This window comes from Pleurodeles waltl, chromosome 11 (assembly GCF_031143425.1).
Source record: "Pleurodeles waltl isolate 20211129_DDA chromosome 11, aPleWal1.hap1.20221129, whole genome shotgun sequence".
Classification (NCBI taxonomy): Eukaryota; Metazoa; Chordata; class Amphibia; order Caudata; family Salamandridae; genus Pleurodeles; species Pleurodeles waltl.
In genome coordinates, this window is record NC_090450.1 from 86,002,450 (window position 1) to 86,029,722 (window position 27,273).

A 27,273-nucleotide genomic window follows, 5' to 3' on the forward strand; every position below is an offset into this window, starting at 1 on the left:
TAATGCAGAGGTCACAGTGGAAGAAAAAAAAAATCTATGTCCACGTGCCCCACCACCACAGAGAACCTATTTAATCAGATCCAATAAACCCACCACTTAATACTTTTAAGATTGTCTGAACGCCTACAAATTTAAAATGTACATTCGTACAGTAAATAGTTGGCCTGACTTCTGGAGGATGCCCATAAGAAGCGTCCTAATTATTAGGTATGTAATATATACGTATGGCAATTAAGGATGGAAATGAGCAGTAGCAATTCTGGGTTTTTGTAGCCCCGGATGCAAGCTTGCAGTCAAAGCTCAGGTTCCTGCTACCTATTCAATGGTCGCTTTTACATGCAAGAATCATTAATTTAATTAACTTCCCTTAGGTTCCTCGCCTAAAGATTGTCCGTTTTCCATGATAGCAATTTCTGCAACCAAAATTGCAGACGTCTCACTTGTCAAACTGTTGAAAGAAAAAACTGAGCTTCCAGAACATAAGGGAGATTCCCGTGTGTTTGAATTGCTCCTCTGATGTTCTGAATAGCCAATCAATACATAAAGCACTGTTTTTCTGTTGAGTAGTGGGAATGCAGGACAAGATGATACTTGCAAATGGAACCGGCTGTGGTGTGTTACACCAAAAACATGAGAACATAGTGTTTTCTACCAACGGTTTTATGATAGCAGGGCATCATGAAAAAGGCAAAAGGACTAAGGCCACAAGAGAAGCTATTCAACTATGCACATTTCAACTGAAACGTGCGAGAAGTGGGGAAAGCTTTAAGAAGGAAAGAGGGGTGTCTTCAGTTGTTAGTCACAGGAACTCTCCTCTCATACAAGTCAGTTCAGACAAATTTGAAAACTATATAGTAGGGGAAAATAAAAGACATGGGGATTGTTTGAACCATGTAAGTTTCTTATCCATAGTGCCCTGCAAAACTCCATACACTAACAACTAGAGAAAAAAAGTCACTTGCATTTACGCCCCACAAAATTCTGATATTTCCTGATACCCAACATATACAAGTGGATCAGAACAGCATATTGATAATTTTTTATAAAGATCACAAATGCAAGAGCTGTTTTGTTGCGGAGTCTACTGCCAGAGAAAGAGAAGGCAAGCAAGAGTACAGAAATTACCAACAGGAAGGGCCTCGATCCTATCACAATGAGCAGGAGAATAGCTTGGTGTTGAGAAGTTTTCTAAAAACTTTCTAAAACTGAAGTGGTTAGGCCAGTTCCCCAGCACCTTCTTCCGAATTTAGAGAAACTGACTGTTCCAGAGTGCGGTGAGAGCACGGTTTTTCTGGGGACATACCATGAAAGGTTTTTTTTCTCTAGTAAGCAGGGCCTTTGCCGTGCAAGGTTTTGTGTGTTTCGCATGAGGCTCTGAAAATAACATTTTTCCTCACAAGGAAGCCAGTGAATCTCATTTAATTCTTCAGCAACTGGCTTGAATTTAGGGATTTTCTTTAGCAAACAAGTCGCCGCATTTTGTAAGCCCTGAAGTTTCACTAAGGAATGTTGAGAATGCCTCAGTTAAGGCATTACAATAGTCCAGCCGAGACAGGACTAGAGCAGTAACAAATGATTTCTGAAACTTGTATGGAATAAATGGAAGAACTTTCTTAAAAAGGCAGAGCCGGAAATAGCAGAAAGAAGTAAGTTTGTTAATATGTACGTTAAAAGAAAGACTTGACAAAAATTACTCCCAGGTTCCTGACCAGGGAAACTGGGTAAGGAAGCCAGCCAAGCAACTGAGGCCACCAAGATTTGTTCCAAAATGTTGTGTCTTTGCCGAAAAGATGAACCATAGTTTTATCTGAGTTCAACAAGAAACTGTTAAGTGTTCATACATTATTCAATTGCACCCATACAGTTGTTATAGCGTTGTGTTATCTCACTGATAGAATTCAAGATGGACAAAACAATTTGTGTATTATCAGCATAGGCCACAGGTGCCAAAACCAAAGGAGCGGAACAAGTGAAAACTGACATTAGATTTAGCACATTTAGAGCTCACTTTAATCAAGACAAGGTGCCCTGAAAAAGTCAGCCAACAGAACAAAACCTACCAACACTACATATTTGACAAAAGCAGTAATTTGTGGGAGCTCAATGAGACCTGGGCCTCTAAGCTACTAAGAGGCAGTTAATGAGCTGTATATAAACATGGAACTCCCAGCTACAAGCAAGATACCATCATACATCCTCACACCCCTTACAGTGTGGACAATGCCCCCCAAGTGCAAGAGTGCACATTCAAAACTGTATAGGGGTAATTAGAACTACAGTTAGATCCAGAAGGATTATTCACATTCATTTAGGACCTAGGACTCTGAATCCCTCCTGGAGGTGCCCTGCACACAGGCCCCAACTTTTGGGGGGAGGGGGGGGGCTCGCATTGGGACTGGACTAATGCTCCACTCGCCCAGACACAAAAACCTTTCTACCCTCGAGGGACAGATTGGATGTGTTGGGGGGGGGGGGTTGACACTTGCAGAAAACCCACTAGTCACAAGAGATTTACACAAGATTAAATGGAGAAGTTACTTATTTGTAATCCTAGTTCCTCCGTATTCTATTATTTAGGGCTTAAAGGCTGTCTTTTGGTGGGTTGAAGTACTCATCTGCACAGGGTGCTGCAGAAACAAGCAGAAAAATGTGCATTTAGTCAAAATCTGTGCAGGGTAAAGCTGACGGTAAATATGCCAAGAAACTGGAATACATTGGAGAGGCTGCAGGTGACACAAGAGATAGTGCTCTATGTCGACACAACATTCATTTAACACTGGGTGAGAGAGGAATCGCCAAAAAAGATGCAGAAAGACAAGGATTTCCTGACGGAAAGATTTCATTAGTATACAACAATTAAAAACCTTAACTAGTTGTTTTGAATGCTCTTTAATTCTTATGCTTGAATGTAATGCACATCAAGTGGAAACCTTCTTCACACTGTGCAATAAGACTTATCCAAAGCACCCAGCAGATGTAAATTCAACCTTCAAGTGGTGTGTTTGCAGCAAAAGGTGTAACAAATATTATGAAATCAAGCACCTTGCTCAATTTCACAACACACCATCTGAAATGTTATGTTATTAAATATGGTCAGGTACTTAAATAAAAAAAACGACAACAAAAAACTGAGCGTTTGAAATCTTTTGCAGTTTGATTGGTGTGTGTCACTGGTTCACAAGGAGACTCATAATACAGAGGAGAATCAAAATACTGAACCATTAAAAGAACTGCCATATAAATAACATAAAAAGTAATTTCTTAAACATCTGAAAGCACTTCAACATAGTACATTACATTCTTTTGAGGGGCCCGACTAACATTTGAAGGGGGCACATGAGGGTAGCTATTCTAAGAGCCAAGAGTGTGCAAGTGTACGTGTGGTCAGATACCCATTCTAGTACCTAGAAATAATAGGCATACAATTACAGATATTTTACAATAAAAGGTTATTTATTATGAACTCTTCGTACATAAATCTTAGGTATCAGCCCAACAGTAACTATCACAGTAGTCTCATTAGTCAGAATTTAAAATAAGGTGAACATTAAAAATACTTCTAACGTTTTACATCACACATCCTACCTTCTATATTAGATTAGTCTAATCTTGACTTAATATCGACATATATGTTATTAGCATACTAGATATTGCTTTGGCTGAATGCTTATCTGAATACCATAACTATATGCATACCCAATCCCACACATACACTGTTACCAATATCATTCAAAATATTAGGCCCTACACACACACCTACTTTAAAGAGTTAGTGGTCTCCGTGCCACACACGACAATATTACAACTTTAAGTGACAAACTACTAAGCAATCTTAGAAAAGTGAAAGTAAAATTTACATTAGCAGGGCGACAGACAAAAGACAATTCTGTTTATGCCATGCAGCCTAGAAATGTCTAATTGTACACGGCACATCCTTTGAGTTGGTTTACATCATATTCAAGTAGGGATATTGTGGTTGAGAGTAGACTCTGAACTAAAGAAACTTCTAGCTGCTAACAGTTTTTGCAGGCAAGGAAAACGTAAGTGTAGCGAAGTGATGTGTTTAAGGTCCAATTAGGGCAAGTTTGGAAAGACCGGGTTTGAGACCAGGCTTCCGAGGTTACACCCATCCTCGTTCCAGGGTCTATCAAAGAACACCAATTTGTGTTACATTTTCTCTCAACAGTTAAATTAGAGCACCCTATCAAATCAAGCCAACTCTGAAAATCAAACATTTTTAATTCAATTAAACACTGTAATTGGAAATTCTCCTGGGTAAAAATTGGAGAACCCAACTATGTTCGATCTCAAAAGGGGATATATTGGGAAATATAAAGTAATCCAGCAAACCACAGTGATAAAAATTACGACCTTGGCTTCCGAAAACTAAGTATTCATATTCTAATACAACAATTGCCCCCCCGACCTAAAATAAACTAGAGGAGACTATCTGTGCCTTAATCCAGCACGTCCCTGGCCCCATCTCACAGGTTAGAAACTTTTTAGAATGCTAAAACTGGAAGGGAAGAAAATTGCTCTCTGGTGTACAGATCTCAGTAGCTAGTTGTGCAAACTAAATATAACTGAAGTGTTAGAAGTTCAATAACAAAAACAAAAAAAACGATTCCGGACTCAATTCAAGCATATGTATAGTGTACCGGTTAGCTCTCCTTTCTTTGGCAGGAGGCTGCATTATTTTCAAAGTCTAATCAGGGAGGGGGATACATGAAGCACTTAGCTTGAAATTGGCTCAGCAGAACCACAGGATAAAAGAAGAGCGTGAGCCCAACCGTTTATAACCGAAGACCGAACTTTCACCCAAGCACAACTCTGGCCTTCGTGGCCCATCTCACCAATGCCCACTGGCAACTTATACGAAATAGCTCTGCTTCTTTTGCAAATTAAAACACCCTTCTTTTCTGAAGGACCAGGGAACAAATCGGTAAAAATATGAAATATTATAAATATATTTTATCCAAGACTGATTACACATTGTATTTAAGTAGCGAAACTGGGGACTGGACCAGAATCCAAATATCGGCCCATATGTAGAATTACTTTATTATGTGATCTGCTTATATTTTAAAAGCTTTGCAAGTTTAGCCTGATGCAATATTATAGTGACAGCCCTTTAATACTAAATGGTATCTGCACCCCATTATTGGTGTTCGAGTGGCAGGGCTTAAAGACACAAAATAATAAGTACTGGCAACGCCAGCTGTCTGGCCTTCGCAAGCTGGTGCATTGGTTATTTTTTCCTTACTGCAAAGCACAAGTCACAAAACTATAACGATTTAAAAGAAAAGATGATGATACCCAAATGTGGTAGCCGTACCTGCAAAAAAATTGTAATTGAAAAAGGATAAACATCTCTTATAATTTTAATAGAACTGCCCCAGTGCTTCCTAACAAGCAGATGTCCATATAACAGATACATAAATCCTTTTTAGTTTTAACGGACAACTTGGCAAAATGTACGCAAAGAAAATGCAGTCTTTGAATGACTGTTAACGCAAATGACAATTAATTATTAATGAATGTTTGTGTTCTCAATAATGAATTTGACAGAAAATGATTAATGTAGAAAAATAATGTGCACGTTTGAAATTGTGACCTCTGAGAACGGGCACCAGAATTCACGAAATGTACTAAGAGTGATTAACATACATGAAATGTTGAAAACTTACTAGAATTGTGTAGTCATAGGTCATATTGAGAGTTATAATCTATGTCTTACAATAATCGTAGGCCTTAACTTAGCGAGTGTCTTGGCCTAGTTTTGCCAGGCCTAATGCAGATTACTTAATTTCTTAGCGTCTACTAGAAAAATGCTGACAAAATGAACTGACCGTGAGCTGCTCATTGTTTTAATGAAATGCTTAACTAGACCTTCTGGGAGAACCGGACAGGAGATGGCGTTCTAGTAAATGTGATCAATAATGTTTAACGTGCATGAGATGTACTTTCCCAGAACTCGAACAGTGAAGGCTCTGACTGGAGAAGAAGATGCAACATTTTGTTATACCCAACGAGCCGGATGATAAGGACATCGTAAAGTGTGAACTGTGAACTATGAAATATTAGAATACATAGATTCGGAATTGTACAACTATTGGGTACAGTCATAACTTGTTATTAATTGACCAATTGGAAATTGGGGGATAGTCTGTGTACCTTTGATTTAAAAACATGACAGAGAGACGAGAGGAGAGATGTTAGATGGGAGATGTTAGATGCTAAGCATGCGAGACTACGAGATCGTACAGGTGATTCGAGATTCTGTCATTGGGCTCATACTCTTTGAGAGCCTGATGTGATGCTGATCGACTGATGACGAAGACTGACTGTTGCTGATCCATACCGAGGATAGGTAGATATGACAATGTGACTGAATTATAATTTTTGTGCCTTTCCTTTCTAGGTACCAACTGCGCTGTCTAAATAGTACTCTTAGTTAGATGTTTTTTAAATTCCTGTTTCTAAATTGTTTTTGCAGCAAGTCCTACATGCTGATGCTAATCTGGGTTAGATGAGGTTTTCCTTGCATGACATTGACAGATTCAGAGACAAATGGTTGACGGACTGTATTGCTCAACTCTATGATTAGAAAAGATCTATTGCCTTTGTTTCTTCTGTTGACCTATGCTAATGCTTTAGAATACGCTATGATGCAAGTTTTGATTAGATTTTGTTTTTGGTGTCTTAATAAATGAATACAGATTTTGAATTAAATCGAATTGCGTTTAAATTAATCTCATGATTTAGTATTGTAACTAATAGGGAAATAAAATCACTAAAACATATGAGTTGTGGTTATTCATGACTGAAAGATCATGGTGTGATGTTTATTGATTCATATTAATGCTGACTAATGTTCATTGAGTTTTGTATATTGATTATTGGGAAATAGCGACCATATCCTAACTAGGATACTCCATGCGAATCAAAAGGCTCATCGACCTTTGCATGTCCCCTTGTAAGTTTACTTATTAAGGACCAGGCACGCTAACAACTGTAACAAGAAGACAGTGTAACCTGAAAGGCAAACTAAAAGAATGGAAAGAAAAAGCAAGGTCAAAGTGAAGTATTGTCCTACCGTCCCTGGCACTGAGGTGCACTTCTTCTTAGGAAGATGTGAGCATAGGACCAGACAAAACGCTGGAACTCAGAATGCAAGAGAGAAATGGCTGAAATGGGCTGGCTCACCGGCCCCTGCCTTAAACTGTAGTGGATTAAAAAAAGAAACGTGAATGGCAGGTTAACAGGTGAATATTTTAACCAGTCATTTTGAAGCCCTAGCCAAGGGTTAAATTAAACATATGCGAAGAAGGCACACCTCTAGTGATAATAAAAGTGGGATCAGATCTTTGGGATTCTATTCCTAAAACCTAGGCCCCTTGCTTTTCTTTTTGCTTTTTTTTTAAAACACTGCTGGATGCCAACTGACAAGGGGGGAGGGGTTGTCATTTTTCAGTGCTCCCCATAGGTTATGGAGAGGGCTGCATTTATTGCATCTGATGTGGACTAGTTATATCTTTCACAAGGGACATGTCAGTTAATAATTAATAGCCACGCTCTGTATTCTCTCTCACTGCAAGAACGTGGTCGGTATCCTATATTTCACGTCCTGTAGTTCGCTTCCTGACCTACTTACAAGGTGAGGTAAGAAATCAGCTGTTTAAGTTAATACAGAGCTGGCGCCCTGCCTTATGGGCAGTGATCAGCACAATCATTTTATGTAATGTTACTGAGGATATTTATAAAGATAACGCAACCCCTGAAACCAGCAGACTGCCGTAAATAGAAGCAAAATAAGCAACCAACATGTGAGGAAAGGGATGCATGAGAACTACAAGCAATAACACTATAACCATACCGAATGAACAGACAGTACAGAAAGGATGTAGTTAATGCCTACTATTTCACCATCTTGATGAGAATCCTTGAAGTGAGCATATGACGAAATTGCATCTTTTGGGTTGCATCAGTCTGTACCATTAAATATAGATTAAAATACAAAAGCCCCAGATATCCCAGCTTGAAAATCAGACACAGAGCATACTACAGAAATGTATTTTGATGACTCCCCTTGACGCTTGTGTTCACAAATGTGATATAGCAAAAGAGCAAAAACGACAGGATTGGGGGTCTTCTGGCTGTAAAAGACAAACGTGCAAGCCAAATACTGGGCAACATTGTTGATTTTTTTTCTCCCATAAATCTAAATCCCGTATTTTAGCTCAGGCCTTAACTGGATACATATTAACACTTCGAAGCAGCTCGGAGGCTTGAAATGCTACTGTTTTATGCCTCTGGTCCGTGTTTTCTGTGAAACACTCATGCAGCTTTACTGCTGCTTCGCAATACCGTAGAAATGAAAACATACAACACACAATCGTGGAATTAAGAAAACGCACAGACCCTGACAGAAAACAGAGTGAGTGTAATATGTGGAGTAATATGTAGTTAGATATTATATTGTGTATCCTCACGTTTTAATCTTTACTCTGTAACGCATTTTTGTGTTGAGCTTTGATGTCTTTCTGTACTTCATTATTTACCTTTGAAAGGTGTTTAGAATTGTATTGCATCAGTGCCTGTCAGGTTCTAGAGTGTGTGAGGGGATTCAGTTGGAAGCTCACTCTGGACCTGAACCGACGCTGATGGCTGTTGTGGATCTGAGAAATAAAGAACCAGCTTGATCCATCACTAGTGTGTGAAGAACTGTTCCTTTGGAGAATTATTATTCGTAGAAACCAGGATAACCCTGTTACATTTATGGTACCAGGAGTGGGGCTATCTGAGAGTTGATTGATCCACCGACCAGCACAGGAAATTACAGGTGTCTGGTTAGTTATTCCAGCAAAGAGTTGGGGAAATTTGTGTCCAAGAACACAGCGGTCAAGGTATTATTTTAATTATTTTTTTCTTCTCACCTTGGCTGTGTTGTGGAAGCGGCAATCGTGGAAGCAGTTGCCCGTTATGTTTCTTGAGACAGAGCGCAAGTCGTAAGCGTCTCGAGCGTGAAGAGAGGAATTCTTCAGTTGCTCGGATACATGAGTTGTTACAGAGGCTCGTCTTGTACGCGTCATCAGTTGTTTGGATTCCAGACCTGTTATGGAAGCTTGTATGCCGTGTATCCGGAGGCAGCCGCTTGGATACCCGAGCTGTTGCCTGGATTCTAAGTCTAGCGGAACGGGACAGGCGCTTTTTGTGAGTCTCTGCCTTGATTATACGAGTCTCCACACCCGTTCAGCGTTGTATGCAACTCATCGGATAGTCATTCAAAAGGAAGTGCTCACTATTGAAGCCTTTGCTGCCGATACGATTTGACGGCAGATCTGGGTATTTATTTTCTCTGTAATGCATAACTCAGGACACAGCTGACATTCAGATTAAGTACTCTTATGGTGTTTCCTCAGCCCCACCTTATTTTGACCGCTTTTCCATTCATTCAGAAGAAACTGTATTTTGTGATTGTGATATTTAAGTACAATGTCGTAGTACAATTACTTGTCGGTTACATAACCCAGTAGATTTAAAAAAAAAAAAAAAAAAAAAAATCCACATTTTGAGATCAAAATTACCTCAAATCATACAGTTGTTCAACCTCCACCTTTTCTACAGAAGGCGAGCAAGCCAGAGATTAAGTGGAGTGAATGGTTAATACATTTTGAAAATTACCTTACAGCGATTGATGTTAACAAATTTTCCCTGGCTAGAAAACTGGCCCTTCTTTTCAATCATTTAGGTGCTGAGGGATAATTTGACTGCCATTTCACCACCTTTGGATGAAGATATTGTTTGGAATGTTTATGTTGAGGGAAAGGAAAGAATAAAAAAACAGTACTCAGGTGAATCAAATGTGTTGTTGGAGAGATTTAAATTTTGCGATGTGCAAGCAGTCAGTTGATGAGTCTGTGGATGAGTATCTAGCTACTTTGCGTGTGCTTGCTGCGAAGTGCGATTTTGGTGGGAATGTGGATGTGTACATTAGGGATCAGTTTGTTTTCCATCGCCACTCCAAGAAAATTCATGACCGCCTCTTAGCCTGTCGTAATTCTTCTTTAGATGAAACTATTGATATAGCAGAGGCCATTCAAAGATCTATTGTTACTTCAAGAGTAGTGTGCAGTCAGACTGAACATCCTACTGTTAGTCAAGTTGTGGATGACTCTAATGTGTGTTATGTTAAGGAGAAGTCCTTTAGACAAAGGAAAGGGCAATCACAAATTGCAAGATCTTGTTATTGGTGTGGTTCTTGAAATCGCATTGGTAACAACCAGTTGTGTCCTGCTTTGGGAAAGTAATACTTGAAGTATCAAAAATTGTTCACTTTCAAATAGTGTGTTGACAATTTAGCCCAGGCATCAATATATTATCCAATGGAGCAAAGTTGAAAATTAGCAATGTTTACACACAGGACACTGACAATTTGACTAAAGACTACATGAGTAAATTGTCCAATGTTGTCTTGACTGTAGATCTGCCTAATAATAATATAGTCACACATAACAAAGGTCCTGTTTGTGAAGCACTCATTGATTTCAAGGAAGTATTGGTCATGGCAGATTCAGAAGCACCGGTTACTAATTTGGCGGACAGAATTTACTATAATCTATGGCCCGCTACAGAAGTTTTAGAGTGCTGATATCAGTCCCAAGGCATTTGGGGATCAAGACATTGAGTTGATGGGGTTCTTGTGGGCTACACTGGAGATCTTGGGAAGACGTATTGTTACATAGGTTTATGTAGCGGTGAATGGAAGGGACATTGTGGGATGGAAAGATTTAGCAAATTTGGGTATTGTGCTACGTCAGGGCATGACACTCCGATAACTTTAGGAGAACTGCCCTACTGTGAGGAGAAAAATTCTGTAATGTCCACAACTACAGTACCAGAACACATTACTTCAAAGTTTCCAGATGTGTTTGTTGATGAGGTTGGGATAGTGAAAGGTTTTGAACATTGTATTAGGCTTAAAGAAGGGGCTATCCCTGTTTTACACAAAGTAAGACCAGTTTCTATATCTGTCAGAAACCAGCTGAAAGACCTGCTTGACAAATTGGTGTTAGAAGGTATTATTGCACCTACTAACTATTCAGAATGGGTTTAACCGATCGTTATTACAAAGAAAAAAAAACTGAATAACTGTGTTGACCTGGGATCTCTCAATAAAATATTTTAGTGGATTGTCATCCGCTTCCACATATTCAACAATTGATAACCACTCTAGGAAATTTGAAGTATTTTTCTACCATAGATTTACATTCAGCGTAACACCAAAATCAGCTGAGTTAGGCTTCTCAAGAACTTACTACGTTGGTTACCCCTTATAGCACATTTAAATATCTCAGATTGCTGCTCAGGTTAGCCTCAGCGGCAAATGTATTCCAGAAGATGATGGATTCATTATTTGGTAATTTAAGCAATGTCTGTGCTTTTCAAGATGATATTCTTGTGCATACTGAAAGTTTAGAAGAACTCAGACACATTCTTGAAAAGGTATTCTGTATTCTTCAAGAGTGTGGCATGACTTAAGACTGAGAAATGCAAATTCATGGTGGAAAATGTAGAGTACTTAGGTCATACCATTTCAGCTGAAGACATAAAACCTAAGTTTTGCAATTTAGAGGCAATCAAGAATGCTCCTCCTCCTTCTAATAAAGATGAATTGTTTTCATTTCTTGGAGCTTGTGAGTACTATTTAAGGTTTGTCAATGGATATGCCTTAATGATACAACCTCTTAGGTCATTACTTAAAAAAAGGCTGTAAATTCATTTGGGATGGTCAGGCAATTGATGCTTTTGAACACACTAAACAGGCAGTTTTATCTGCTGCAGCTTTGAAGTAATATTTTGTCAGCGAAGTCGTTCATAACGGTAGATGCCAGCCTCAAAGTCCTCTGGGCAGTCTTTGTTCAGTGGGTCAATGGACAACAAAACACTGCTGCATTTGCTTCCAGAGCACTTTCAGTAGCTGAAAGTAATTACAGCACCATCGAAAGAAAGGCTCTAGCCTGTGTTTGGGCAGTGCAGAAATTCAGAACGTATGTTTGTGGCACTTGTTGTGACATAGACACTGACCATAAACCTCTAGTATTTTTATTAAGTGGTAAAGGGTTAGGAAAGGCATCTGCCCGGCTTGTGCGTCTACTCTTGAAACTGCAGGAATACAATCCAGAAATGAAATATGTATCTGGTGGGTAACGTGTGAGTACACTATTTGTCATGTATGCCATTGCCATATACTCCCAATGTTTGGATGACCAAGACACTGAATGTGTTGAAGGGATGCTGGATATAGTTTCTGCATCTGAAGGTTTCTTTTCGGAGGAAGACTGGAATTTGGCAATGTCCAAAGATGTGACTGTCACAAGTTTTATAATACATTAAACATGGATGGCCCATTAAAAAAAAACATACAGTGGTGATATGGGTACTTATAGACAGCTGGCAATAGAATTGTCTTATGAGAATGGAATTTGCATGAGGGGTTCTGTCTGTGTTCCACCGAGTGATTTAAGACTTAGATTAATTAAAGCTACACATGAGTCATCTAGGTGTTTCAGCCACTTGCAAGAGATTAAAGGAAAAGTATTGGTGGCCTAATTTAGATAGAAGTTTCAAATTTCACTGGTATATGGCCATACTGTGTTGTGTCAGACAAACACTGGAATAGCAACACAAAACCTTTGCATACTGTTTCTCTCCCCAATAAGGCTTGGGAAAGAACTGCTATGGATTTTTATGGACCTTTTTATCTTCTACCTTGGGACATGAGCAGGTAGCCTTATATAGTCCAGCATCTAATGTTTTGGTAGAGAGAGCCAACCATATTTTGAAGGAGGGGATTCAAACTGCTTTAGTTGCTAATCTTAATGTTTTTGATTTTCTTAAAGAGAAAATTTGGGCGTACTCCAACACACCTCATTCTACTACAGGCATCTCCCCTTTAACACTTCTCAGAGGAAGGGAGTCTAGATCTAAACTACTACCAGCTTGGTTGGCTGACTCGTTGATTGGCATGGTCAAGAATTCAGATATGAATTTGAGTGAGTTACAACACAGAGTTTTAGGAAAAAAAGTTAGTACAGAAGTGCAATTATGATGTCAGAAATAATGTCAAAAATATGGAAATTAATGTACATGATTGGTTGTTGATCAGAAACCTCAAAGAATTTCCGAAGGGGGGTCTAAGTTTTCTTTGCCTGTCAAAGTTATCAAAGTCAACAAAGCATTGGTACTCTTAGAAGGTAAAGGTTGGAGGAATAGGAATAGTGTAGTACCAATTTCTATTCCACAAGTTGCAATTTTTAGAAAAGTATATTCTGGCAGAGATGGAGATTCCAGTTCTAATGGTATGCTTTTTAATGATGTTCCAGCAAAGTATACGGGCAATAAAGAAATTAGCCAAGAGATGTCTACTCATCACAATGTTGGTGAAAGAAGTGATGAATGTGAAGCAATTACTTATCTTCATAGAAATGAGGTAGTGGGAGTTTGTCCTCCAGAGCCGGCACATGCACGTAGTGATAGGATTGTTAAACTTCCATCCAAATTTGAAGATTTTGTCATGGGATGATTCTCCTTGAGAGGTTATTTGGAAGCTGTGTGCTTTCTAATTTTGTTGTTTATTTTGAGATAGGGAGATGATGTAATATGTGGTGTAATATATAGTTATTATATTGTGTGTTCTCACGTTTTAATCTTTACTCTGTAATCTATTTTTGTGTTGTGATTTGATGTCTTTCTGTACTTCATTATTTACCTTCGAAAGGTGTTTAGAATTGTATTACATCAGTGCCTGTCAGGTTCTAGTGTGTGAGGATATTCAGTTGGAAGCTCACTCTGGACCTGAACAGACGCTGATGGTTGTCGTGGATCTGAGAAATAATGAACCAGCTTGCTCTATCACCAGTGTGTGAAGAACTGTTCCTTTGGAGAATTATTATTCATATAAACCAGGATAACCTTCTTACATTGAGCTTTGAATAACAAAGGATATAAGAGCAGGCCTAAAAGCATGTCTGGGGTCGTTTTACACAAAGTGCAACAGGCACAACAGGTGTTGTGCCTACTTTGCACACCTCTGGGGTACTCTGGTATTACAAAAGGAGCCGAAGACATTTGTGCGCACCTTCTGTAATACAGATAACGCTGGCACACGTAGCGTCAGCGCTATCATCAGTGAGCATGACCTCACTTGCATAGGGGTGGTTGTAGGAAGTTGGCTCTGTAGGTGCTATTTCAAAGTAAGGAATAGCATGCACAGAGTCCAAGGGTTCCCCTTAGAGGTAAAATAGTGGTAAAAGTAGATAATACTAATGCTCTATTTTGTGGTAGTGTGGTCGAGCAGTAGGCTTATCCAAGGAGTAGTGTTAAGCATTTGTTGTACATACACATAGACAATAAATGAGGTACACACACTCAGAGACAAATCCAGCCAATAGGTTTTTATATAGAAAAATATCTTTTCTTAGTTTATTTTAAGAACCACAGGTTCAAATTCTACATGTAATATCTCATTCGAAAGGTATTGCAGGTAAGTACTTTAAGAACTTCAAATCATCAAAATTGCATGTATACTTTTCAAGTTATTGACAAATAGCTGTTTTAAAAGTGGACACTTAGTGCAATTTTCACAGTTCCTGGGGGAGGTAAGTTTTCGTTAGTTTTACCAGGTAAGTAAGTCACTTACAGGGTTCAGTTCTTGGTCCAAGGTAGCCCACCGTTGGGGGTTCAGAGCAACCCCAAAGTCACCACACCAGCAGCTCAGGGCCGGTCAGGTGCAGAGTTCAAAGTGGTGCCCAAAACACATAGGCTAGAATGGAGAGGAGGGGGTGCCCCGGTTCCGGTCTGCTTGCAGGTAAGTACCCGCGTCTTCGGAGGGCAGCCCAGGGGGGTTTTGTAGGGCACCGGGGGGGACACAAGTCCACACAGAAATTTCACCCTCAGCGGCGCGGGGGCGGCCGGGTGCAGTGTAGAAACAAGCGTCGGGTTCGCAATGTTAGTCTATGAGAGATCTCGGGATCTCTTCAGAGCTGCAGGCAGGCAAGGGGGGGATTCCTCGGGGAAACCTCCACTTGGGCAAGGGAGAGGGACTCCTGGGGGTCACTTCTCCAGTGAAAGTCCGGTCCTTCAGGTCCTGGGGGCTGCGGGTGCAGGGTCTCTCCCAGGCGTCGGGACTTTAGGTTCAAAGAGTCGCGGTCAGGGGAAGCCTCGGGATTCCCTCTGCAGGCGGCGCTGTGGGGGCTCAGGGGGGACAGGTTTTGGTACTCACAGTATCAGAGTAGTCCTGGGGTCCCTCCTGAGGTGTTGGATCGCCACCAGCCGAGTCGGGGTCGCCGGGTGCAGTGTTGCAAGTCTCACGCTTCTTGCGGGGAGCTTGCAGGGATCTTTAAAGCTGCTGGAAACAAAGTTGCAGCTTTTCTTGGAGCAGGTCCGCTGTCCTCGGGAGTTTCTTGTCTTTTCGAAGCAGGGGCAGTCCTCAGAGGATGTCGAGGTCGCTGGTCCCTTCGGAAGGCGTCGCTGGAGCAGGATCTTTGGAAGGCAGGAGACAGGCCGGTGAGTTTCTGGAGCCAAGGCAGTTGTCGTCTTCTGGTCTTCCTCTGCAGGGGTTTTTCAGCTAGGCAGTCCTTCTTCTTGTAGTTGCAGGAATCTAATTTTCTAGGGTTCAGGGTAGCCCTTAAATACTAAATTTAAGGGCGTGTTTAGGTCTGGGGGGTTAGTAGCCAATGGCTACTAGCCCTGAGGGTGGGTACACCCTCTTTGTGCCTCCTCCCAAGGGGAGGGGGTCACAATCCTAACCCTATTGGGGGAATCCTCCATCTGCAAGATGGAGGATTTCTAAAAGTTAGAGTCACTTCAGCTCAGGACACCTTAGGGGCTGTCCTGACTGGCCAGTGACTCCTCCTTGTTTTTCTCATTATTTTCTCCGGCCTTGCCGCCAAAAGTGGGGCCTGGCCGGAGGGGGCGGGCAACTCCACTAGCTGGAGTGTCCTGCTGGGTTGGCACAAAGGAGGTGAGCCTTTGAGGCTCACCGCCAGGTGTGACAATTCCTGCCTGGGAGAGGTGTTAGCATCTCCACCCAGTGCAGGCTTTGTTACTGGCCTCAGAGTGACAAAGGCACTCTCCCCATGGGGCCAGCAACATGTCTCGGTTTGTGGCAGGCTGCTAAAACTAGTCAGCCTACACAGATAGTCGGTGAAGTTTCAGGGGGCACCTCTAAGGTGCCCTCTGTGGTGTATTTTACAATAAAATGTACACTGGCATCAGTGTGCATTTATTGTGCTGAGAAGTTTGATACCAAACTTCCCAGTTTTCAGTGTAGCCGTTATGGTGCTGTGGAGTTCGTGTTTGACAAACTCCCAGACCATATACTCTTATGGCTACCCTGCACTTACAATGTCTAAGGTTTTGTTTAGACACTGTAGGGGTACCATGCTCATGCACTGGTACCCTCACCTATGGTATAGTGCACCCTGCCTTAGGGCTGTAAGGCCTGCTAGAGGGGTGTCTTACCTATACTGCATAGGCAGTGAGAGGCTGGCATGGCACCCTGAGGGGAGTGCCATGTCGACTTACTCGTTTTGTCCTCACTAGCACACACAAGCTGGTAAGCAGTGTGTCTGTGCTGAGTGAGAGGTCTCCAGGGTGGCATAAGACATGCTGCAGCCCTTAGAGACCTTCCTTGGCATCAGGGCCCTTGGTACTAGAAGTACCAGTTACAAGGGACTTATCTGGATGCCAGGGTCTGCCAATTGTGGATACAAAAGTACAGGTTAGGGAAAGAACACTGGTGCTGGGGCCTGGTTAGCAGGCCTCAGCACACTTTCAATTGTAAACATAGCATCAGCAAAGGCAAAAAGTCAGGGGGCAACCATGCCAAGGAGGCATTTCCTTACAGTGGTGCCCAATGCAAACAAGGGAATCTCTTCACCTCTACACCCACGCCGTACTAAGGACGCGGGGTCTGCCTCTATGCCCACACCATACTATGGACGTGGGCGCAAAGGTAAAGAAGCTGTCGGGAGCACACCTCAAAAAGTGGCACACTGCCAGTGCACCCCCTCATGGCAGCCCTCTGGAAGGGTAAGAGGGTCCCAGGGACCTCCCCTAGACATCCCCTTGCAGGAGAGTGCAGTCACTCACTGCACCCACCTGCGAGAGGATCGGTCTTCTCTCTTAAAAGTGCAGGCGGCTGCTGCCAGAACAGTGAAACAAGAAGCGGCTGCTTCAAAGATGGTCTGTATTTCACTTAAATGCCCAGCCCCAGTGACAGCAGGAGTTTGCGGCTGCCGTGAGGGCAGTGCATTCAACATAATAGGGTGCACTTTCCCTGTTTGCACCCAATGCACCAGTTTGAAGATGCACTGTCGCATAAACAGGGAAAATGCTCCCTACATGTAATATGGCTCCTGGTGTAATCTGGACAACCGTCACCATCCTAAACCTATGAAAAGGCGTAGCTGAAACAGAGCACTCACTAACTGTAGCAGAATGTAGAGGCCCTAGTCTCCTGCTTTATCCACACTGCACTAACCCCCACTGCGCGCTATGACTTGTAGACATTAAACTTTCCAATAACTGCCATAAGTCAGCCTCACCCTCCCATGCCAAATACAATTTCTCGTCACATATGCCATCTGAATTCGAAAACTGCAACTAAGTAGGACTTCACCGTCATATTTCCCAACACCCAAAAAGCAATGGAATAACTGTATAATTGTGGCAAAGTTTGCACATTGTAACCACACTTCTGTGCTGTATACAGACTGCTTGAGCTGAAGGTTACTGAACAGCCCGCATTTTGGATTCTTCCGATTTCACCATGTTTTACTTTTATCTGTAGTACCAATTAAGAGAAACCAATGCCACGGAAACCTCTCCATGTCACTCTGCCAATGTGCATCAGTAACAACCACTTAAGAGCAGGGCAAATCAACATGACCCAAGGCAGCCATCTGTACTCCTTTTTCACAACATCAGCAGCATTAGTTGTGTTCAGAAAATGTAACGGCTACAAGGACATCACCCCACGCCGCCTACAGCAACACGAAAGGCACTTATTCCATATTTTAGATTAATCTGCAGAATCAGGTTTCACTTTTTATTTAGTGGAAGGAACAAGTCATCAGTGACAGTACCAGCCTAAGGAATGCAGACCCTCTGAAGCTAACAAAAGCGACACAGAATATCCCTTTCGGTTAGAAATCCAATTGTAGCACCATACACTTGTCTACTGGCAGAAGTCGCAGGAAATTGTTAAGTTGCTTACAAGCATGCAATCAGCAGGCAAGTGGATGACACATTTCTCAAATGTGAGATGGTAGCTATTTTATTGTTTGGAGCCTTCAGAGTTTGATCACTCTTCTTAACCCCTTCACTGCCAGGCCTTTTCCCCTCCTGTGCAGAGCCTTTCTTAGGCTATTTGGGGAAATCTACCCTACTTCAGTCCAACCACCACCACGGCCTCCCTTGCAGATTTTAGTAATATCCTATCTTCAGGGCCTCTATATCGAGCAATAACAGTTTGAAAGCAAGCCGCTGCTTAAGTGTCTTACAGAACTTTGATTGTAGTCCATCTAATCCCAGCATTTTAACCACCACTCATTGATGTATAACATTATTCGCTTCCTCTTAGGTTCAGGGTGTGTGTCCAATTATGCAGACTCTTGTGGCACTAAATGAGGCATTCTTATACCTTTCAAGTAAACTAATCCTTTCTAGGGATCATGTAGAGGAGGTAGCAATGAGGGTCTCATATTTGACAAATGTCCTTTTGATTTTAAACTCTCCTCTGTCCTGCCATGACGTATTGCACAATTGGATGCCTGAGGGCAGTTCTTCACACAAGTCAAGCCAGCAGCTTACCTTCTCTGTCTTTCACTGAGCTGACATACAATCAACTCCGTATAATTCACTCCATTCAGCCACCCACTCAAACTCAGGGGCTTCAGCTAGAGAACACATGCTTTAACAGAACGCTGCCAAGTCCTTTACTCTTCACTTTTCCTCAATCAGTTTATTCAATCTCAGCTTTACCCCATATATTGCTTTTGATGCAGATTCTGCGTATCACTACCTTAAAAGTGTCCCTATTCCATAGCTTGACTACTGGTTATCACAGTATTCTTATTAAGTAGGGATCTACCTGGTCTGTAGTCTCTGTCCTAAATGGCCCATCATACAACGCCTCCATCCTCAACCTCCATGAAGGCACTACAGCCACCACCTAATGGCACACCACCACTGCTCAAAGTGGTTTATGATCCAACTCCAAGCAGACCTTATCAATCCTCCCTACTCCCTCTCCCACAAGAAACACGTCCAGTCTTGTATGAACATTATGCACTGCAAAGTAATAGGAGCACACTGTTTCCAGATTAAACATCCTTCACATATTACCCAACTGCCATATGTGAGTACACTCTTTAAACCTGTGTGACAGTGTCCAATATTAGGACCCCAGTGCTGGGGAAAAAAGGATCTACTCAAGAGAGAAGGGGAGAAAAAAAAAGCCACTGTACATCCCCCTTTTCATGTACACTTAATCACAAGTACAGTAGCTAATACACAAACACAACCCACTGTGTTCAAGTGTGGATACACAGCTAAGGGTCCTATGTAGGAACAAACCAGAACTTTTATTGTAACAACATTCAAGAGAAGAGCATCCTTATGGAAGAGAAAGCATCAGACACCTATTAGTGTCATGCTTCATCTTTGGCGACCTCTCTCCACTCTGGTAGGACAATGCCACCAGGGCAGACTCAAACCTCCAGACGAACCCAAGCAGGAGGGAGTTCTTATATAAGGAAAAACTACTGGACAAATACGGGATCCAGATTGATTAAAAATCTTTACTGTGCACCATTCTATGCCATTCTATTGCACTCTACACCATTGCACTCTTTGCCACAACACCACTGTACTATATGTCAATCCACTCTACATCACTCTAAACTACTCTGTGCCACTGCACTGTACACCACTTGACTCTACCCTGCGTCGACCCACCACACTCAACCCTGCCCGTCCCACTCTACCCTGCACCACTCAATGCCACCTCAGTCTATGCCTCAACAGGGCACTCTATACCATTTTACATAAAGCCAGTGAACTCTACACCACTGCTGCTATGACAGTCTACTCTGCACCATTGTATTCTATGTCACTATACTCTGCAACATTACACCACTGCACTCTAGGCCACTCATGGATACTCCATTAAACTCTACTCCACGACCTTCCACTCTATGCCCCTTCCCTCTGACTCCCCACTCAATGCCCCTCCATTTCACTCTATGCCCCTCCACTCTTTGACACTTTACTCTGGGCCACTCTACTCTATGCCACTTCGCTCCACTCAATGCACCTCCACTCTACAACACTACGACGCTTTATGCAACCCCCTTCGCTCTACACAACTCCTTCTACATCACTCAATGTTACTTTACTCTTCTCTATTCCACTCAACTCTGACACTACTCCACTCTGTGCGCTTCCACCCCAGGACAATTCACTCTATGACACCCTCCTTTCTGCCACTAGCATTTAGGCATGCTGAACAGTATCGAAGCTGGTGCATAACATGGCTAAATCACATTAGCAAAGCCGACAGCTCTTGCATAGACCAGACCTACTGACTTTGCTTATTGATAGCAAGGTTTAGGATGTCTGAAGATATTAGGGAATCTATCATCAAGGCAACTGTGCACAGGTTTTCACTGACTCATCCCTGTTTCAGTTCTTCAGGCCATAGCTCCAGCTAGGTAACCATCTCTCCGCAGTGTCATCAACTTTTCTTTCAACCATCACAATTCTTTCAACAGTTTCACAAATCATGGAGTAAAGCTTGGTTAAGAGGCTCTTCGGCTTTCTGGTTTAAAAAGCTTTCACATTGGTCATGTCAGTTTCCCCGCCAAGCACAATACCGAGTTTATCCTACTTGCAGCACTAGATGATCTGCAGGTCACCGGAGACTAATGTGCACAGGCTTTGTACTGTTATGTAACCAGTCTAATCCACACAACTTATCAACCATTTCATTCTATAGGACCATCTTAATACAACTGGACGACTAGGCTCAGTCTTGGAATGGTTTAGAACGTTACTCAGCTATCAGACCCCAATATTTTTGTTCCCCCCATTCCACCAAGCAGAAAAACCGGTCACCTTTGGAGCTCTCCAGAAATCTGCAATCCCTCCCTTCTTTTCAATCTCTAGGGGGAAGCACTGAAGAACTCTTCCACTCCTTCGGTTTTACAAATCTCTCCTGTGCAGACAACGCACCAAGTTTGTGCAGTTTTAATTATGCAGTCTTCTAACTCCATTGGTTGTGCAGAAGACTACTATACTATTCATGACTGGATGGCAGGGAATTTCCTGAAAACTCATGTTTACAAGACAAGCTGAGGTTGTTAGGGAAGCCTACTTGTGTTGGTTCATCAAGCATTGACCTGAGCAATTAGATTTACTGCCCTAGTCAATCTGCACAGAAAAGAATCTGGGTATCTTCTAAAAATATATCTTTCATAGGAAGCCTGGGTTTAAAAAACCTGGTACGCTTACTATTTACAAATCCTTCAACCAAATTACAGCCTCCCATGTAATCCACAAGGGATGCATTACATGCTAATTGGCGTTTGTGCCCTCTTGTGTCTGGACTATGGGAAAGTGATCTATCTTGCTTTTCTTGCATTAATGATTCAAAGGGTTCAAAAATATTTAACGTGGATTTCTGACTATCTTAGAGGCTGCCTAAATGTTACTGTCCCAAAGCTTTAGTGTTTAGCTAGGAGGGGGGGGGGGGGGGCTGTTGCCTTTCTGTGACCCTTCCTGTTAAACTACAGCCAATATTTACCAGTCTATGAGCATGTTAAGTCTTAGTATTTTAAAGTACATCCCTGCAAAGCTTGCTTTAATATGGAAAGTCAGCTAGAAACCTATGGCTATTATACAGTAAACTGAAATGGGTGTAGTATCTTCATGGGTCTATGTCCAGGTCTGAGGTCTCTGCCGCTAAAAAAAACACACAAAAAAAAATTATATTTTCCCAGAAGCCAGAAGAAAGCAGAAGTGAGGATGGTACTTGTTACCCTCTCACCTAAAGTTAATATTTCTAAGTTATTCAGAAAACATGTAGGGGGGGGATGTAGAACTGCACAGGACAAGTTCAAAACAGCAGCACAGATGTAGACTGGCTTCAAGAAAAATCATAGTTACTTCAAACTCATTTGCAGAATACAGTACAAAGCAGAATCAATTTCAGGGAGCTAACTAGTACAAACTAGAATGAAAATGAAGTACTCCAAGATGCCTACACCGTATATTCCTTCAACACTCCGGCCACAATGACACTTTAGACTCAAAGTCGTCAACCGGTTGCCCTAAAAATCAAAAGGATTTAAACGATATTTTCACAAAATAATAACTTAGGAGCACAGCTCTGTTTAAGTGCCTACCGGAACACACTAAAAGGGAATAAACGGTTAGCGGATTATTAGCATTATTTTTTTATATAACTTAAAACGTTTTATCCGATTCCACCTTGTCACAATAATAATCGCTGCTTTCTGAAGCAAGCACTGAGCAGGCCTATAAATTCTGCAAGCCTTCACCGGCAGCACGCTTGCAGGCAAATGACAGTTTGCATAACTTACTGTACCACTTTACCTCTTGGAACAGTGTGTCACTGGCTCGCTGGTTTGTCGTATACAATGCCCCATTTTCCATAGTGCCTCAAAAATTAACAAGCAGAGTTTACCATTCCTGTCCCATGTGTCAAAGTCAATGCATGCATTTCATGTCAGCCCGCTATCTTATGTTTAGTCCATGCTTTGTGTGTGAAATGACCATTCTTACACGAATCACCATTTTGTTCCACTGTCCCTTCTAACACTGAAACGATTGGGTGGCCTAGAGCACTGCAGCCCATGAAACGCAAAGCTAAAATAACTACATGCCCACGGCTATTCTGCCGAATGCGCACTTGCCACAAGCGATCACTTCCATCAAGGTAACGTCAGAAGGCATGCGGAGCTCAGGATATTTAAGAGAATACATGCTTTAAACTCACCAGCACACAGAAGCAATTAAACCGAAATGCAATGAATGGACGGCACTATGATGAATTCAGATTAAAGAGAATAGGTGTGTGGGGTTTAAGGAAATGGTTCACATATTACACGATTATTCATTCACGTATTTAAAACATACACACAACATGCAATACAACGAATAAGATCCCACATAAAGACTCCAGACTTGAAATAAAATACACAATGAGCCCATAGTCGGTGTTCCTCCACAGCACCCACCTTGCAGCCGAACATCAGGGACACGGCGCTGTTGGTGCACGCCACCTTACAGTGGCACAGCATCGGAGAGAAGCAGTCAAAGTTTTTCAGGCTGGGTGACATTTTTCCAGACGCGGAGTATTTTTGAGCCATAGGAGACCGCTTGCTGCGGAACTGCTGCCGGTATCCGCTTGGTGCTTTTACTCGAGATCCAACCTTCTCACCCAAAAATGTGACAAAAAGCTTCATCAAATAATAACATTCCTTGCCCAGTTTTCAATCTGTTTCTGCCGTTTCTGTGCCCCTCATCTAAGTAACATTCATGTTCTTTGATAAAAAATAAAAAAAAATATGCAAATTTGCGTAGTAATGCTTGGTTTTATATTCCGAAGGACTAAGGATGACTTTTCCCCCAAAGGATTCTCCGGAGGGAGCAGCTGCCCTCTCTTCTCTACGAGAATGGGAGCAAATGTCAGCAAAACGCTATGCCCAACGAACACTGGCTGGCAGAGGGAGGGGCGAGACGCAGCAGGGCACGAATGACATGGTCCAGCCGAACAGACAACAGCAGCACAGGAGAGAAGACATTACAACCACCCCCAAAAAGTGACACGTGAGCTCACTGCAGAACGCTTAATATTCCTATATTTTCAAATAAAACACTTCTTAGCTAACCAACAAAGTAGGACTAAAGTAAGCAGAAAAGAGTAAAACACGAGTTATCATTATTACAAATTGCACACTTCTATTATCAGTTTACAAGATGGTTTATTCTTGCAGTTATAGTCATAAAAATTACAAAGAGGAAAAAAAAATGATACTGTTAAGTCTGATGCCCGACGCGAGTCTTAAAATAATTGAAGTTTTACATTTGGGCCTCTTGCTACAGACAGTCTCCTAACCAAGCACACTGTATCCTATCTTGCAGAACGATGGGGCAGTGTAATGAGAGACAAAGACTTTGAAAGAGGCTGAAAGGTGCATCTAGGGGCGCTGGAGAGAAGGTATGATTCTTATCTGCAGGGTTACCAATACTTGCCTAACAGAAAAATCTTCTCATTAAACAGGCAACCGCAGTGGTAGGATTACTGCTTCTGACACACCCACGAGTTCAGCTATACCATTAAACGAGCATCTCAGCCTGTGGGATGAACGGATGGTAGGGTGGCATTTCTGTTGCTCCATACCTGCACGGATCACTTCAAGTTTTCGTTACACTGAGGGTCAGTAAAATAATCTATCACCCACTATATTAGCTGAAGAATGAGTGAAATCAAAGTTAGACAAAGGCACCGGAACAATGAAATCCATCTGTTTGTCTGTTGGGCACTAGCTGATAAAATATAGACACGGGCCTTTTGATAAACAAGTCTTACATGGTGAAAATTTGGTAAAGCTGAACTCTTCAGCAAGTGATTCCCTGTTGTTGAATTCCATAGCTCACTATCGATCAACCAAACTCTCTTCAGTGTTCCTCTCTATTCCACAGCCCAGCACCTGACAATCTATTCCAATCTTGATCACAACCACTGTGATCCATTAAGGGGCAACATATTTATTTTGTTGATGAAAATATATTTGGAACGTGCAACATTTCCGAGAAACTCTGTTCACTAATATTACTCTGAACTTTTTCCAAATCATTTCTCCTTAGAAATGTGCTTCATTCTGTTGACCTTCGACCCAGAGAAAAGAAGTGATAGAAGCAAAAGTATCGGGAAAAAATCAAGGAGAGAATGTGTAATATAAAATAATGCATTTTTATTTTTCTACAGGGAAATGCAGAGTGTAGTGCGATTATATGGCATTGCTGTGCGATTGTCTGGAATGACGTTCAATTTTAAGCACAGAATACCTGTCACTTATAATGATTTGGCAGACAAAGCATGGAGCAAGGTGATGGATATTACACTAAAGGGTGGATATGGATTTAGAAATTGAACAGAAGTAACACCTTTAACTGATAATTTAGCACACACAATTACATTCCAAACTACTAAATATTTTTTCATCTGCTTGTGAGAGAGAGGAACAGCTACTGGCACAAAAACATCCTCATAACACAATTAGAATCTTCCAACCGTTGTGAGAAGTGCATGCTAAAATTACACACTGCTATATACAGGGGTGTGGAATTGTATGAAATATCCGCTGCCCAAGTGACAGGATACATCAGAAATCTACTTATCCTGTACAAAAAAACACTATCGCAGCCTTCTCGTTATATAACAGCTCCAACAGTAACTGCTCTGCTTATGCCAGGGCTCATGTTCTATCAGGTTTTGGATTTCAGCAAGGCTGTGATTTGGACACCCTACTGCAAATCTACATAGGTCACGATTAGGAGGTGAGCAAATATGAACTGCTTATTGGAACTGTGCTCTGCTCCACCATGAGTGGGTTGTTCCCGCACTCAGTTTTGCAAGGTGTGAGGAAAACAGATCAGATTTTACCAGCTGGAATATCCGGCCGATAAATTGCTTCTGGAATGGGCAGCACTGCAGGGTGGACCCTTGTTTTGTTGCCACCGCCTGGTCCTGACTAAAGCAGGACTAAAACCTTTTTCTAGGTGGGAAAAAGGGGGTGTAGGAAAAGTGAATTTGCAATGGCTAAGAAGATTTTGCATGAGTAAATGTGCGTGTGTATTTTATCAGGCAAAAATGGAAATTGCAGAAGGTTGCTAAGAGTACACGGTTTCCAAGCCTACTTTAAGGTGTTGTGAGCAGCTAAAAGTCATAAACCTGCAATAATGCAACAACATATACCGGCAGGTGCACTTTGTAACTTTCTTTAACAAATGAGCCACTAATTTATTTTTATGTTGCCCATTACAGTTCTAGACCAACGTTATTATTCTTTGTTTAATAATAAATAACGGTCAAAAGTATTTGCATTTTTGAATCCTAAATAGAGATCTGAACAACTTTCACGTATAGAAATTTTTTTTGCCTTATTGGCAGACAACCATCTTTCGCAGATCCATACTGCTGTACTGTAAACTGGCAGCCAAAGGGTTTATACTGTAGAAGGGTGGGCCTGCTTGATGAGTGGACAAAATATACACAAAAGCCTGTTGAACCAAAACAATTAGACCTGGCTGTCGGGCAATAGAAATTCCCCACCATGGATGTACCTACAAGATAAAAAAATTATTTAACTCAAGTTATGCTCTTCCTGATAAATACTCCAATTGCAGATTCCTCACCATGCCAGACACCTGAACAGATACATAATCTTTTCATAGCACTGATCTTTCCTGCATGCCGCCATGCAGCTCCACTAAGGCTTCCATCAGTCACAAAATGACATCGGGGAGCAACATATAAGCAGCAACCTCTGCGCACTGATATCAGTTTCTTCCTTACCTCTTTACATGCCCTTGGAAGTGGAGCACAAAACATATGATGGTACCAGTGCGTAGATCTGTAATTTGGGACCTTTAGAGGCTAAAAGAACAAGTTACTTACCTTCGGTAACACTTTTTCTGGTGGATACAATAGCTACCTGTGGATTCCTCACCTTATGAATTCATCCTTGCGTCAGCATCCGACAAAAAGTCTTCTTCCCAGCTCTCCACGTCGATGAGGAAGTCACAATTGCACAGCTCCACGTGACTCCGTCTGACGTCACCGTGCCAATAAGAGGTCCTCGCCGGTGTGCTGACATCAGTTTCACCCATTTTTACGCGCCTTTGAGGCGAACAGGTGAGAACCGACCCACAATAACAGCAATAGATGTATACATACAAAAAACCTTAATGATGCAACATAATCAAACATCATTAACAAATACGAGAAAAACATCAAAATATACATATATATAAAATGAATATATACAAATACCACACATCCTAGTGCAATCAGGCAGGCAACGGGGAGGCGGGTGGGACTGTGAGGAATCCACAGGTAGCTATTGTATCCACCAGAAAAAGCGTTACCAAAGGTAAGTAACTTGTTCTTCTGATGGATAC

At 41.7% G+C, this 27,273-nt stretch overlaps 1 protein-coding gene across 7 annotated transcripts in view; it reads right to left on the bottom strand.

Moving 5' to 3' along the window:
• The window catches only part of DLG1 (discs large MAGUK scaffold protein 1), a 953,275-nt gene that overhangs the window by 700,933 nt on the left and 225,069 nt on the right, over nucleotides 1-27,273 (bottom strand). The window lies entirely within an intron of this gene.